Here is a 16,713-nt window from a genome sequence, read left to right on the forward strand (position 1 = left end):
CTGATACCCAGGTGTCTGCCCTGATAGCGGCATAGCACTGGGCAGGCCGCCATCCCATCCTTCTGCCCCAGCAGGGACCGTCACCAGCCCCGTCTTTTTCTTACTTTCTCACGTCCCGGCTGAGTGTTCACTTGCACATCACACACCTGCTTAATGTTACTTCCAGGCAGACAGTGGGGTGTTTTAGTGAGAGGGTGGCTTGAAGACGAGCTCAGATGACGAGCATGCCTGCCTTTGCCCCCTCTGCAGAGCTGTTTCTTCTCTTCTTATCTGCAAGACAGGAATATCGTCCTATTTCTTCCCAGTTCAAACAGGGACCGTTTTTGGCAGTGGAAGCCAAACGCCACAGCAGTGGGGAACACCCGCCTCCATCTCTGCTCTGGGCCATGCCACCAGCAGGAACCGGAGACTGGACTGAAGCATTTCTCAGGCTGTGCTGGGCCTCTACGGCAGCACACCCCTTCCCACACCCCCACCCTTCCTCCCGGCTCCCAGCATTCACCCCCTGCCCAGTCCTCTCCTCTGACACCCCACAGGAGAAGATACATGCATGCAGCGAAGAGAGAGTCTGTGTGCACAGAAACCCTTTTCAGCATTGCGTTGCCCCATCCCTGTTTGCTTTCCACATGCAAAGTCTTCCGTTCCTCTGGGATTTTTTTTCCTTGTCTGTGAGCTCTGCGGTGGGAGTAGCCCAGCTCTTTGGGGGACACTGTGTCCTTAATAAATGGTAATAAGTTATTATTCGGCACTGTCCCTTGCCCGTGGCATATAAGTTACCCATGGAGAAGATCTACGCACTCTCAGCAAGGTTGTGGCTTCTGGGGGGAAGGAAGACCTAGAAGAGTCAACTTCTCCCTCGTGCTCCCACAGCTGGTTAGGGAATCAAAGGTATTAGACCTGCCTGCCGCATTATTATCCAAGGAAGAGCAGCACATCCACAGATGCACCACCTTCTCCCCCTGCAAGACACCTGGCAGCCTGTAGGCCAGCCATAGAGCCGCTCAGGAGGAGGTTGCAGAGGTTAGCACTCCCATATCCTCATCACCTAAGTTCAAAGGGCTAAGAGCAAAATTAAAATTTCCAGTTTCTGCCACATCCATGGTGCACTGGAGATGGGGTCACTGCTCAGAGAAAGTGGGGTCCAGTCCCCAGGCTCGGAGCCTGCTGCTTCGTTGCAAGAGTCTGGTACAGTGTCAGAATAGGACATCTTGCAACTGCCTCCTGGAGCTCTACCGCAGCTTCCTATACAAGCTGCCTGAAGTGCTCTGGCCTCCAGCTCCTGCATTTCCAGGCCTCAGGAGATGTCTGGGAAGGACTCAGTCTAACACCCTGGTTCCCCACAGGGCAGGTGAGAGTCCTACTTGCTCACTTTGCTGGACCAAGATAGTATGAGCTCTCCTTTAATTTGGATTCGCTCTAAAAGAAGAGAAACCTCAGCTTGCGCTGCAGTCTTCCAGTAATTGCCCAGGTACTGGCAGAAGCTCTTCTCTTAAAAGAATGAATAAGAATAAGTAAGAGGAAACAGGGTCCTCCCTCTCAGGGAAAGGCTTCATAAGCACTGGCACCGTTCCCAGCTGAGATGCTTCCTGCCCCCCAGTGTCCACATTAACCCTCTTTCTTACACTGCAGCTGTATAAACCCCAGCCCCAGGCAGTGTTTGGACGGGTACAGATTCCGCTACCACACTTGCAATATTGGACTGTGTCATGGTTTAACCCCAGCCGGCAGCCAGGACCAGGCAGCTGCTCGCGCAGTTCTCCCCCTTCCCCAGAAGGGTGGGGAGAAAAGAAGGGGAAAGGAAAAGGGAAAAAAACCCCTAATGGGTTGAGATAAAGATAGTGTAATAGAACAATAACAGAAAAGGAGAAATATTAATAATGGTAAAAGAATATACAAGGCACCAGTCACTCTGACCACACAGTAAACTGGTGAATTGGCACCATCCTGAGCAGCGATTGTGAGTACCCTCCTCCCCAGTTAACCCCATTTGTATACTGAGCATGATGTCTACGGTATGGAATATTCCGTTGGCCATCCCATCATTCTGTCTATGCTCCTTATCAACTTCTAGGGGAAGCTGAAAAAAAATCATTGAAAAATATAAGTATCACCTGTCAAAAACTAAAACAATTAATTATTGTCATTCCTTTCATACCAAGTCTGAAACACAGCAACCACTAGGAAAAAAAAAAATCTATCCCAGCTGAAACCGGGACAGACTGAAGTCTTGATTAACTACAGGGTAATGACTGCAGTGGTGAGAATCCTGCAGCAGAAATCGCCATGAGTGCTGGATGTAGTAAGTGAGCCCCCACCCTCACACCAACGCTGTGTTTCAATAGTGCAATTGAAGAAAAAAACCCAAAACATCGCTGCGGATTGCAGAGTCATAAAAACAAGAGGCCAGCAGTACGCTCGTACCTCTTGTCCTGTGGGATCTGGTGGCTGAGAGGTGGCAGAGAGAGGCGCCTGTGGTGTGCAAGGAGGGAAAGGTTCACGTCTGCATGTTCACCTGCACAGGTGGTAGAGCCAGAACGGCAACATACTCGCATGCGATGGTCAACTGATAGTAATTATGACTTAAGGCTAAATTGAAGTTTGAACTCCCTTGAACAAAATAACCGCTTCTCTTCTCTCCATTGCTGCCATATCCCAAATCACCTCACAATACTGTGGCAAGATCGGCAGTTTATAAGGAGAAGATAAAACCACTTCACCAGGCTCTAATAAAGCTTCTAGACTTAAGGACAATTCATTGTAGAATTGAAGGAGGAACGGCAGTGGTAAGAGCACCCAGGGAGACACAAGCTGTGTTTCCAGAGGATGCCTGGAGTACAGCTAAGAGTGGAAGTATGTGGCTGGGATGCCTCACCTGCTCACAGCTGCTGACAAAGGCAGAGCACCCCAGACCCAGCCTCCAGGCAGCAGCTTCACCTTCCTGCCTGAATGGACCTTTGCTCTGAGAATGAGAAAAAAAGTTTGCGTTCAGGAAGCTCGCAACGTTCAGAGAGACTCCTCACCGGTGATTGCCCTACAAGCAGAGGAAGAACCCTTTAGGCTTTCAGCAGAGTTAATTGCTCACCTTGGCCTCCGACACAGATCTACACTGACAAAGTTTATTGACTTCCTACACTTCACCTTTTATTAATTGCCCCATCTGCTAATGGGAGTCAGTTTGCTCATCACCATGTTTCTACTTGTTTCTACCCTGTTGTAGGGTAGCTGAGACAGTAACTACTGACTTAGCAGCCACCAACCTCTGCAGCATAATTTTGCTGCATGACTCACAGCAGGTGAGTAGTAAGCCCAGTAAGAGAGTTCAGTCCCTTCTCAGCACTTGTATGTATCACACTGCTGCTGCAACTGCACACAGCACCCAGTTGGATTCCCTGGCAGCACTAAGGGAAGGGTACAATGCCAGGAACCGAACTTTTGGGAGGGTCTGAACCTGCCCTGCTAAGATGCTTGTAAACTGAAGGGTGTTTCTTTGCAACTCCCATGCCCCAGGGGACTGCAGAAACCGGGCGGGAGGTCAGACGTCTGGGGAGCTGCACCCGGGAACAGAGGACATTTTCCAGGGGTGCAGTGGAGGTCAGGCTGCCCATACGCCAGTTCGGCTGTGACACACTCCTCTGCAGAGTGCTTTCCCCCCCTGCCATCCTGCCCATCACCTCCAGTTCCTGGGTGTATTTGGGGAGTGAGCAGCAGACACAAAGCTCTCCCAGGAAGGCCTCAGCTCGGGCCCTGGTACCATCTATTGCTCTTCTAGCCTTGATCTGCCCAGATAGTTCAGAAGTTGTTTTATGAGCTGCAATGCAGTACGGTGTCAGCTAATATTTGCAATATCCCTCGTGCTGCAGGGGCTTTAAACACTGTCTCAACTCCCCAACAGCACTTGCTTGCCATGTGTATAATGCCAAATTTTCACATGCTGTGCAAAAATATTGCTTGATGGATTAGATTATGGCCATGAGTGACAAACAAGCCAGCAGCCAGCACATCAACAAATGGCCTCCTCCTGTTTCTTTTCTATCACTGTGAGAAGGCAGATGCTACAGTTGAAAGATGGGAGAAAAGAGATAGAAAGTGGGAGTAAGCAGGGGAAAAGAGTGCAGTGGGATCCTCCCTGCCTGGACATACAGAGTACAGTGCACGGGCTGCAGGCATTGCCACGGGTTACCTGCAATCCGGGTGACTGTGGGCAAACGGGGCCAAAACATGTGCACTCAGTGCCCGCAATAAATGATGTGTGACAAGGGAATAGTCCAATCACTAGGTGGCACACCAGGATCATCACACCAGACCGGCATCCTCTTGGGAGCAGAGGAAAGAGCGCAAAATAGCCCAAAGTGCAAGTTAATACGCAATCATCTGGGGCTGATGTGCTTAGAAAGAGCCATTTGTGTGCACACATGTAGAGCAAAACCATGCAACAACTAGGTGAAGAAATAAAATGTAAAAGCACAGGCAAAATGTGTTCATTCAATCAAGTTCAGCCTATTCTGCTTTGCTATTTCTGAGTGACCGTGGGTAAGGCACAGGAGACCCACTCACGAAAGGAGTGTGAAGAGGCAATGCATAGAGGGCAGCAGAGCTGGACATATCTCCAGGGAATGCAATTACCACCTCTTCTGAGAGCTAAGCCTGCTCCTATGCGTGGAGAGAGCATTTGGGTTTTCCTTCCAGCAGAAAAGGCTAAACCAAGTGCAAAGAGAAGTTTCTTGCAGCAGATAAAACTTCTATGCTTCCCAGATGGAGACAGAGTGAGGGACAGTGGCAGCAGGCTGACATTACTACTGCAAAAGGAGTTCAAAGGTGGTTATTTGCAAGGAGAGAAAAGAGGGATAGCATGGTTTCTGGGGCAGGTTTTTCTCTGGGCTGGAGCTAACATAGTAACACAAGCTAAAACCAGCAAAGGTATTTATGAGGAGGGGCTAGGGGAAGACCTGCATTTTGGCAGAGGCACAGCTACCATTGTGCATTGTTCTGCTACTGCAGATCAGCAGAAGCAGTTCACTCTTCAAAGCATCAAGGACTGTATGATGGCCAACTATGCTAACTCTTCTGGACACTCATAGGGTTTGCAGGACTTGCCATCAGGCTCTTCAAGCGTTTGCATGAATTCAGTGGTGCAGCCACACGCTCACCAGCCAGCGTCCCCCAAGCAATGGCTTGGCTGAGAATTTAGCCCAGACTGGAGAGAGAAGCCAGATCTATATCTCAGAACAGAGAAATGCAGAAGAATGTAGTTCATCAGCTCTGATACTAATGAGAACATGAGCAGGCAAACAGCTTTCTTCCAAACAGGCGAGTGCCAAACCCCTCCATTCAGACACTCAGTCCGATGCCAAGAGCACATAACTCTGCCTAGCGGAGCATCTGAATGACAGCACATCTGCATTCGCAAGCTAAGAGTCAACAGCAAAGTTAAATAATACAAAATGATCACTGTTGTGTGAAGTAGAGGTTCACTCACTGGCATAAACCTCTTGCTTTCCAGTAGCATGACACCTGAATGCTGACTGCACTGCAGCAACGCTGCACGGTACCTACTACTGGGCAGGGTCTTGCTCAGAGCTTTATGTTCATTTTCTCCCAGTCCTCTAGCAGCTTCAATCAGATATTAATACCTCTCCTCCCTCCCAAATCACTCTTAAGTAGGGTTATTGATGCGTCCCGTGATGTATGTGCTGTGTATTACCGAGGGGGATGCAGCCGTGATCCAGAAAGTGGGAAAGAGCCTTTGGGAGAGTAGAAGTGCAAAGAGAAACCATGTACACAGAATAAACAAGGGAGAACATGAAAAAAGTAGGGGATAGTATGTATGCAGAAAGTGGCGTTATGGCAATGACACTTGTGGTTTTCTGACTAAACACATTTTTCTAACTTGGAATGAGTTAAAAGTTCATTTCAGGCACTACACAAAATCCCTTGCTAGTTTTCATGCTTTAACAAGGGTTTTCTTTTTTTATCTGTTTTGTTACTATAGGAAACAGCCACTCAACCAGCAAAGAAAACTCTTCATACAGGAGGAAGCAAGAAAAGATTATACATGGCCTGCTGTGAAATGCCTGCAAAACACACACTGGGAATATAAACGAATTCCTCCTAATGTTTTCCAGCAACAAGGGTCTTAGGGATTACTCGCAACAACAGCAGCTTTAGAAAACAAAGACTAAACAAAAGGAGGAAAAAGTACATTTTAAGACAGCTACCCTTTTAAGAGGAGGGAGGGGGTTGTTTTGTTTTTTCTCTCTTTTTTTTTTTTTAAGAGAGATTATCAGGCCTGAAGTCCGGGTTATATATCTGTTCTCTTCATGACACCTCTCTACAGGAGGTTAATTGGGTCAAGTGTCTGTATGTGACAGCTTTGATGCATGGGGAAACAATAAGCAAGTTGGTGAAGATGGTCTATAATGATTGCAGGCACTGTAGATGTGTATAAAGATGTTAATTTTGGATTCATGAGTTGTTTTATCACTGAGAGATTCCATCAAGGGTCTTAGAAACAGCTATGTGATGTTTGTCATATGTACCTTCTGCAATATTTGGTAATCCTAATCTCTAGTTTGACAGTGGTGGTGGTTACACTTCTCAAAGCTCTGCAGATATCAGCTCCAAGGAGACACGCATGCATGGTACCACTGCAATCACCAAGACATTTGGACCTGGACCACTGTAGCATCTGAACACAGATCACTTTACTCTCACTTAAATTCAGGCCCACCTAGGAAGAAGCCCTGAAGCTGCCCTAGGCTTCTCAGCAGCTTTTGACATGGGAAAAATCATCAGCTGAGGTGAGGTAACGTAAAGCTGCAAAGATGGACAGGCTGCAGGAGCTTGTGCTGGGATTTACTCAACACACTTGCCCCAAGATTCCCTCTCTCATGAAACAGTTCATGTTTTTTCGCCTGAAAGGAATGACTTCCTCTGGCAACACCTCTCTTTGTGCTGCTTTGACCCCGAACAGCCTCCACAGCCCCAAAAACGCTGTGGGAGAGGGATGTTTCAGGGCAGATTGAGGAAACACGGAGCACAGCCAAGCTCACGTACCTTGGGAATGCAGGCAGGCCTTGGCGCATGGTGTTAATGGTGCAGACCCAGATCCCCGCTGTCATGGGTGACTTCATAAAGTGCTGGTTCTGCTGCTGAATTCAAAATGCCGGGTCAAGACAGCAGCACCAGCTTGAGGGCTTTTCCCCTCCCTCTTCCGCTTGCTCCCTCGTGCAGGTGACACCTTTTTCCAGGTGCTTCGTAGCCCTAGTCAGTGGGGAGGAAATATAGCGAGAATGAAGTTTCATAAATTCCTTTGCATGAACAAAACAGAAATGTTTGAAGACAGGGCAGAAGGGGAAGGGAAAAGGGCTGAATTTTCAGTAACTCAATCTGGTGCCAACCCACAAAGGAGAAAAATCCCACTGCCTCCTGGGGCATGGTGCACTGTGCTAGTAACTGGGGAGACACACTCCTGGGCTTTGCTCTCCAAGGAGCTTTGTTTGTGAACGTTTAGTTGCATTTACAGGAGTACAGGGTATTTTATATAGCGGTCTATTCCTTTTGGGATGCAGATCCTTATTCTAAAACCATCACTGGCAAACGATAACCAGAAAAATATCTAAACATCCTGTCTGCTGCTGGAGCTGGAGTAAGGAGCAATTTGGATGTCCAGTAACGACTGCAAATGATAATAAATGTGTGATGTGAAGGTCTGAAGCTGGAAGCCCAGCATGTTCCCCGCAACACACACCCACCTCACTCCCTAATGGAAGAGGTTCCTGAGAAAGACACATTTTTCCCACTTCTGGACACAGAGGAACAACAAACTATAAAGATACCAGTTTTAGTACTGAGCATTTACATGTAAGCGTACATCATCCAGAGGCTGTTAGTACACTTGACTTGCAACGATATTGGTCAAGTTTCATTCGCATGGCAAAACTCAAAGTTGGCAAATGATATTGATGCCTAAAAAGTGGTACATTACTCCAGGCCTCATTGCCATCTCAGGTGTATGTATCTACCTGCTGCAATATGATGGTTAAATTGTGATGAAAATGCAACTAATTATGAAACAGGGACATTTTGGAGGGATAATTTTGGCATTCCCCACTGAGAAGTAATATATCTTTTTTTTTTGAGAGAAAGAGAGTGCTTTTCTCTTGATTCTTGCAGCTTCAGGCCTTCTTCAGAGAAAAACATCCTTCTGATCTGTTGGACCTACTAAATCACCAGTACAACCAGGACTGAGAAGAATTTTCTGTGTATTACCTTATTTGACAGTCTATGTTTTGTGTTTAACATAATGTTTGCATGCTTATCAGAATGCAACATTACACTTAATGTAGCGTCTGGGCAGGAATCTTCTGTGTAATCTGGGAGGAAAACAATGCTTTAGCCCAAAGAGAAGTTAAAAAGATGGGAGGAAGCAATGAGAGATGTTTATGGCTTTTACAGCCTGTTTGGACAGCAGAACTCACAGGAGATTTTAGCAATAGATACAAAGCTTTGCACCAGGAAGGAAGAGGGAGGCGTGTTTAGCCACTTTTTGAGACTAGGATGCTATTTCCCATAAAGCAGTTTCGCATTGTGGCTGTGAGTACCAAGGTTTGTTTTGCTTTGTCTTTGGTTCGTGGGAGTAAAATGCTGGTCTCCTTGAAACATGTGGGATGTTAGTGACTAAGATAATAAAGGCAAGATTTCACCATAGACATTTTGAATCATCTCCATCCCAGCCTCTCCCAGCATGCTGGCTGCGATCCTTCCCAGCCAGTTTTGTAGCACGGCCTGATGCACCTGTCTGCCGCCTGCCTGATGAGCTCTTTACGATACACGACCTTCTCCCACTAGTTACTGTTAACTAGCATTATGTTCTCTTGGGCTATGGGACACTGCCCGTGAGCGATGGGAGAATCTCCTGGAAGATGGATCCCCAAGGGAGAGCTGCAGGGAACAACATTGCCTGCTGTGGAAATTTTACAACCCGGCTGCTGTTACCCACCATCCAGGAGATGAATATTTAACATCTGCTTTAGAGCAGCGTCTCCAGATTGAACCATGCAATGCCCGATATCTCCCTTTCACAAAGGGCAACCAGCTAAAAAGGGAGTGCTGAGGTGTCACAGCTCCAGCTCTTCTGCACTAGTTCCCTCCTTGCCTGGAGTCGATCAGCATTACGTTCCCAAGAGACATGCAAAACGTGAGAGGAGGAGGAAGAAGAAACTAGCTTCCTTGCAGCCAAGCAAGTTCACAAAACTGTTTGGCTTGCTGGACTGGCTACAGAGACTTCCCACACTTTTAGAGAAAAGTTTTTGCTTCTGTTCCCAGTGCTGCTTTTCTCTCTTGGCCTTCCCTGGCTGAACCTTTACCAAGACTTAGGTAGCACATGGATTCTGTAGTCAGTGGAGTTATACCCCTTACTCTGTGCACGTAGAACTTGTCACCCTGCAGACACTATTATATGCCACAGCTTGTATCTCCCTTCCTCAGGAAACAGTACCTGATGGTGGGAATTTGCTCAGTTAAGAATAATCCCCAGGAGGGATTTGGAGCTGGCTGACGGGGGGCATTGCTAAAGGGAGGGCTGTGTCAGGTGCAGCATCCTCATCCCCAAGCTGTGTTTTCTGGAAGGACTCTGACTTCACCTTGTGCTTCTGCCACAGTCACAGCATCCAGGTCTGCAAGTTCTGCTCAGGGCCTCTCATCCCATCTCCGATTGTTTGATGGTGGGGAACTGCTGGGAACACTTGTGTCCCAAATCTGTCTTGGGAATCCAGCAGTCTCCTTCCCATGCGGGCACCAGCTGGGAGCAATTCACTCCTGCTCAGCTCTGCGCCCAGACTGTGTGCAAGCAATTTTAAACCCAGGGCGTGGACTAGTTGAATATGACTAAGAAAACGAAAGATGACTAAGAAAAACAAGTTTGTGTGCTGTGGAATATATCTCCAGCATGAAACAGCCAGAGAGCCCTGCAGCTCTCCTGCAAAGCCCTGAGAGGCACACAGATCACCTGATAACATCAAAGCACCCTAAGAGCCAAAGTCCCTGCCTCCGGCTCATCTCCCAGCAGAGCTGAGAGCATAGCACCCATGTTCAGAAACACCTTCTCTGCCTGGTGGTCTTCCAGTAGTCTGTATCAGTGGAAAAACCTTTTCTGCCCACTGCTTTTCACTCCTGTGAGGCAAGCAGCTGTGCAAAGGAGCCACCAGGGCCATCACCTCCTGCTGCAGCCCTCTGCCCCATGTCCTGTCTATTTGTGACCCCATGTCAAAGCACACCAGAGTTGCTGTGTCCGTGGAAGCTGTGGGCAGGTATATGCAGACTGGTCTGGGTAAACTTCACTCCTACTACTTGACTGATTTCTAACCCACTGCAGCTCCAGTTCCAGTCATTCTCTGGGTTCTTCAGTCTCTTCTTTTGTGGTTTTTATTTAATTTTTCCCTAATAATTCACATAGTTCTGGTTGCTATGCAGTGTTTCCAGGCTCAGCCATCTGTAACATCCCCCCCCCCACCGGTGTGTGCAGCTTGGCTGCAGCATGGATGCTTTGCTGATTAATTTGCCTTTTTTGCATAGCTATTTTGGATGCTTGGAAATAAACTGAAAATAAAACTGTTACTAATACCTTCCTCTTCCTAGCGCCAATTAACTTCAGCAAATTAATCTTTTTCAACATCATCCTTTGTGTGGTCTAGACAACAGTGCAGACAGTAATGTAAACTGTATGGCTTCATCTGCTCTCCTCTTTTGTTCTCACCAGTGCCACGCAGGTGAGGAAGGTGGGTAGAGGGGAGCAAGGAAGTGGCACAGTACAACTGCAAGACAGAAAGGGTACATTTGGACATCTACGTGGGTCCTGTGCTGGGTCATCACATAGGGTGATGATGGTAATCCCAGAGGCTGCTTCCTCTGCCAGAAGCTGGAGAAAGGGTGGGATCTGAGTCCTGTTCCCCGACATGCTGAACATGTGCCAGTCCTGCACTATTAAAAGGCAACCATTTGCTGCTTCATAACCCTTTGGTAGTGCCTGAAAGCAAGTGTGGTACAGTTCCCAAAGCTCTTCCAACAGGTATGTTGCCACCTTAACTGCTCTTCTGATCTGTAAACAGTGAGTTTCTAAAAATAACTGCCCAACCTCTTGCTTACATTGTCCTCCCCTCCTTCCTGCCAATGGCCTGGCTGCGGAGGTCATGCTGCATTTAAGCAGGGAAGGTCATTCACCTGCCCTGGCTCCAGCCATACAGGGCAAGGAATAACACATTCATGTTGCTTCCCATTTTATGCATACAAGCAGCCCCAAGATTACTTCCTTCCTACACATAATACCATAATTTCCCTACTTAAATACATCTACCATCAAAACTATTTTGTTAAGTCATGCCCCAGAGACTGAGAGCCTTGCAGGAATGAAAATGTGCTCTGGAAACAGAGATGTTTCCTCAAGCTTCTGAACCTCAGAAACAACTGTAAAGCCAGAGGAGTCAACGAAAGGGTGATAATGTAGTTTAAATGATTGTTGTTTAGGGGTTGGTTTTCAAATGAGTGAAATTGCCTATTGTGGGGGGGAAAGCAGACTACAACGACATTAAAAATTTAGATACCACCCACTGCAGGAGGGCAGAGACTGCAAAGAACACTGAATTACACCAGTCTATTCCCACTGAATGAGGAAGCAAGAATAACTGCTGTGAAGATCCCTTCCCAGAGACAGGGCATGCTGGGATGGTAGAGCATAAAGAATTGTGGATTTTAAGCACATCAATTTCTGCCATTAAAATTATTATGTTCATCTTCAGCTCCGCCAATATTTTAGAACAATGTTTTGGCATCACAAATGTGACTAATATCTACTGGTAGTAAAACAGGGGACGACATCAGAGTAACAACAAAGAAAATGTAGGTACAAATCAGGAGATGCTATAGCTTGCATTTAGGTGTATGGTATTTTAAACATTAAAGTGCTAACTGCAGTGCACAGGGTGTTGGGGAAACCCCTCCAGTACAACAGGCTCTACATGGTGCATAGGGGGCAATGGCTGCAGGGCTCCAGGTGGAACGCAACTATGGATACCAGCGGAGTGTCAGAAAAGAAGCAGCTCCTAGTGACACTAACACTTCATTGCCTGAGCAAGCAGTCACCTGTATAGCCAGGGAGTGTCACATGGTGCGTTGCCTCAGGATTACAATACTAAAAGGAAGCATTACTCCTAATAAAGGAGAAGTGATATCAACACTAATCCCCACATATGGGCTGCTTAAATCAAAGAACTTGCAGTTATTACAGGTGTTCTAAGGAACAAAAGATTAGCTCCCACATGAAGAACAAAGAGCAAAAAACATACTAAAAAGCAAAGAGAAAAAGCTAGCAATGTTGTTTTGTGGCTGCAGATTAATAGTAAACCCTGGATCAGACTATGGGATGAAGAAGCAAATGTAGGTCTTATCAGCATTAGTATGAAAAGTGCACTGAAGTCTCTTCCCAAACCTTAACAATCCACCCATAGTCTTTCTGCCCATTGTATATCTGCTAAAACCCAAAAAGTATTTTATTATGAGTCACTTAATGGCACATATCCTTCTCCCTCCCAAAACAAACTCCTTTCTTTGCCATCCTCATCTGTGAGGATAATTTTCAGGATAAACAATTAAAGCACAGTTGTGAACTAAACAAAATTGAAAAGCCTTGTTTCTAGCTGCTCCATAGCCATCCTACCTATCAGCATCATTCATACACTGCCCATAGTCACAATAAAGCCCCAGAGTCTTCATCCACAGACAATCTGAGGGTAAAGGCCAACAGCCTCAACCACAGGGAGAAGAGCAGAGACTGAGAAGTAGTCCCTCACTTCTTTATCAATAGCAAATATCTGCCACTCTTAAGGGCAAAAGAAACTAGGAGCCAAGGGGATTCCAGGACCAACAGGGCAGGAGTCTCACCAGTCAGTGCTCATACCATAACATCGAAGTCAAGAGAGCCAGGCAGGCTTAGGGACAGCAGTCAGCATCAACCAAGAACTCAGATCATCAGGCAAGATCATGGTGATAAGGCAAAGCCAAAGTTAAGCTAAGAACCAAATCTACAGACCATATTTAGTAACATCAACCAAAACCAAGCCTAGCCCAAGACTAAGTGCCCAGGGCTGAGTTTAAATAGAGCCCCTGTGTCCATGGGCAGGGGGGGTGTGAGTGGAAGCCCCAAGTGAGGCTGGTCAGGGCCATTAAGACCCATTAGGGTCCTGACATCTGCAGCCCAACACAGGGACAGTGGGAAGACCCCCTTGTATGGAGGGTTATCAAAGCTAATTCCCCAGGAGAAAGCTTACTGTAGCATTGGAAAGGAAGTCTTGGCAGAGGAGCAGCGGTGAAAACCTCTTTACTTTGGTCATGGATCACGTCATCTTCTCTGCCCCACAGCTAATGACAGAAAAGTAGAGCTGGCTATAGGCAAAACCAAAATGAACATCAGCCTCCCCCCAGTTCTGTGACCCAGCTGCTCTCTTGGGAGAAGGAGGTTGTCTTCTCTCTTTGGAGTGTCATAAAAGTTGGTTGTGCCTCCAAGAAGGACAAGCCAAGAGCTGTCTGCTGGAAAGACATAACCCCTTGGTGCCTTCTCCTTGTAACTTTCAAAGCACAGCTGGGAGCCATGCAGTCCTGACCAGCCACTGGGTTTATTTTCCTCTAAGGAAGGTGAGGAGGTGATTTTTCACCCTGTGCCCTCCTTTTGTCCTAGGTGAGTGCAAAGTCCTGGGATGCAGAAAGCCCAGGCTGGCCAGGAAAGGGTCAGTGGATTTTGGGGGTGGATGTCATTGTGCTCACCTTGCTGCAATCAACTGGCTTGGAAGGAGGGCTTAAAAGGAGTGAGCTGAACCTAAGAGGGAGCAGGAAGATGTTTGGTTTCTTGGGGTGGGCTTAGAAGCAAATAGGAATCTGGTAAGGTCTTATTGTGTGTTTGTATTTTGCTTGCTTAATTCCTTCTCAGTTGCATCACAGTATATGGTTCTGACTAAGCAGAGCAAGAAGAAAAAAACCCAACAAACTACACAACTTCAAAATGGTTTTGACCTTGCTGTGAATTTGCTAACAGGCCTTCACATGTAATTCAGTGATGCACTTACATGTGCTGGAGCTTCAGGTTTAACTTTGTCCCCCTCCAGGGGAGGCCTGAGCACTGCGGGTCTCTGTGGGCTCTGCAGGTGGGCTTCACTGCTGGCCTCCCTGTCCCTGTCCCTCTAGTAGGTGGCTAAGCAGGGTGAGCCCTGCTTTAGCCAGGTACCCTGCTGTGGGGATTGCCAGGAGCAGCTGTGTGACCTTTACTAATAAGGTGTTGCCTTGTATTAGTTCTTAAATTCGTTACTTTTGTTTCTTTAAATATACCACTGCCTCCCCTATGAGGGAAGCACCCTGTCTTGCCCTGCCTCCCTCCTGTTACTCTGTATATCATCACATCTTTGCTACTCCCTTTCCTGACCTGAAACTCTAAACCCTTCCACCTTCCTCTAGAAGAGAGGTGGCACCCTGTCTTACCTTCCTGCTGCCTTCTCCGGGTGGCTGTACCCAATTCCATCACTCGGTGTTTAAGAATGGGGTTTTGAAGGCTGAAGAGTGTTTCAGGGGAGCTGCGCTGAGTTATGCAATGGCATTACAGCATTTCAATACTGTAATCCTTCCCAAAGCAGCTCACCATAAGGTTAAGAAAGCAAAATAAATGCCTGCTCTCCAAGCAGAGAGTTCTTGCTCTGTAATGACACTGAATCTTTTCAGGATTGGGCTAGTGCAGAGCTGAATATGTAAGACGAAGTGTTCAAGTTGTTTCATGTAGTGATGATTGGCTTTAACTTGTAAATAATGAAACTCCCTTGTTTCTGTTCTCTGCTATCTGGTCCTTAGCCCCTTCTAGTGGGGAAAGAAGGCTGCAGAATAAGTGTTGAGGTGCATGTGAAATCCAAGCTGGATATCATGATGCTGGTTAAATGTCCATAAAGCTGAACAACCATAAACTTAACAGGCTCCTCTGAGATGAGGCTCCCTGGTAAGTCCTTGACCAAGTCCTTTGGCACAAAGCTTAAAGTTACATTAAGTGTGATGTTAAAAGTAGGGTGAACTTCTGTTTCTGATTTTTTTTTTTTTACTCTCCTTCCCTCTGCATGACTGCTTGAGTCCTTCTCTCAAGATGGAAACAGCTTGCCAGTGCCTGCAGGTTTCCCATCCTGCAGTTTGGATGTGCCTGCTTGTGAGTGAGAGACCGCGTTCCTTTCTTCCGCAGTGGGACGGTGTAGCAGCAAGCAAAGGGAAGAGCGAAGAGCATCCAGAGCAAGCACCAAATGAAGAAATGGGGAAAATCAGGCATGTGGAAAAGCAGGCAACCCAGATGTGGTTAAGCAGGTGAATGGTGGTGTGATGCAGAGCACTGTATAGCACCGCTGGCCAGGGAAGGTCTGAAGGAAGCACGAGTAGTGTCACCATGGTGCACTGATGACTATGCCTCCTCCATGTCAGGTAAAGTAACACAGGTCAGACCCAATGCTTGAAAGAGAAGGATCTAGGAATGGGCATGGCCACCAGCAGTAGGAATTATGCTGTAGCAGTTGTGATTCTGTCACTGGAGTACTTAAGAAACAATTACTGTGATTTGTGGTCCGATCAAACTCAACACATTTGTGCCAGCGATGAGATTAGTGATTTATTAGTTGCTTTGATGGGGTGTCATATGCTGACTCCCAGCTACTTGGGTTGTAGAGTGAAATTCAGACCTGCTCCTTTGAATGTGTCTGTGGACTAAACCTTGGTAGTATCCACTCTGTTTCCATATTTTTCTCCAGCTCTAGAGACAGCCTTCACAGATCCTTGTCCCCTATGGCAGGGTGAGTAGGTTTAGGAGATGCTTCTATAAGTTTCAAGGAAAGTTTTTTGCAAGGGCATTTTGACTCCATAGGTGTTCTGTGTATTACACATTTCAGAGCATTTATTCAGAGGTGTGGAGATGTTCCCAAATCCTGCCTTTCACCTCTCTTAAAGACCCTGTTGTGGGAAGAGGGCCCAGAGTATCTAGAGCAGTACTGACCTCACAGTCGGAACACTGAGCATCAGTGCAGCAGAGTTACTTGATGGACACAAACCCAAGGCCTGATGGCTCTGTGTATTGAGATCTAACTTGAAGGTCTGATCAAAAAAGCTGTGAAAGGTAACACTTTGAAAGTGCCTTTTTCAAGTAGCATAAAACTTCATAAATTGTGCTCTGCTGGACAAGAATGACATAGCCAAGTGCAGAAGTGCTCATGGTTATGAGAGAATCAATTAGGGCATGTTGATGAATAATGCATGTGCAGCTTAGGAGGGATGGATGACATCGGTTTTATTTTTGTACTGTTAATTGAAAGTGATTCTAGGACAGAAAAAAGCACAAAGGGAAGATGGAGAGCTTCGGGGGAGGTTCTGGTCGGAGCATCAGAGGCTGGAGGCTCACCAGCAACACTTCCTGTCCATTAAGCTGTAAAAACCTCAGGAAGAGGAATTGTACTAATGTCCTCTACAGCTCCTAATCCATGTAACTGATACTGCCCAGGCACCCAATTCAGGCTGTAAATGATATGAGCATTTAAAGAGATAGAAGTGGAAGCTGTTGCTTTGAAATCTGATGGCCTTTCCTGTATTAAGATAGTGTCTACCTTGCTCTTTCAGGGCCCAGCTGTAGGTATCAGTCAGCTCAATCTATCCCTA

This window comes from Charadrius vociferus, unplaced genomic scaffold, assembly GCF_000708025.1.
Source record: "Charadrius vociferus isolate BGI_N301 unplaced genomic scaffold, ASM70802v2 scaffold758, whole genome shotgun sequence".
NCBI lineage: Eukaryota > Metazoa > Chordata > Aves > Charadriiformes > Charadriidae > Charadrius > Charadrius vociferus.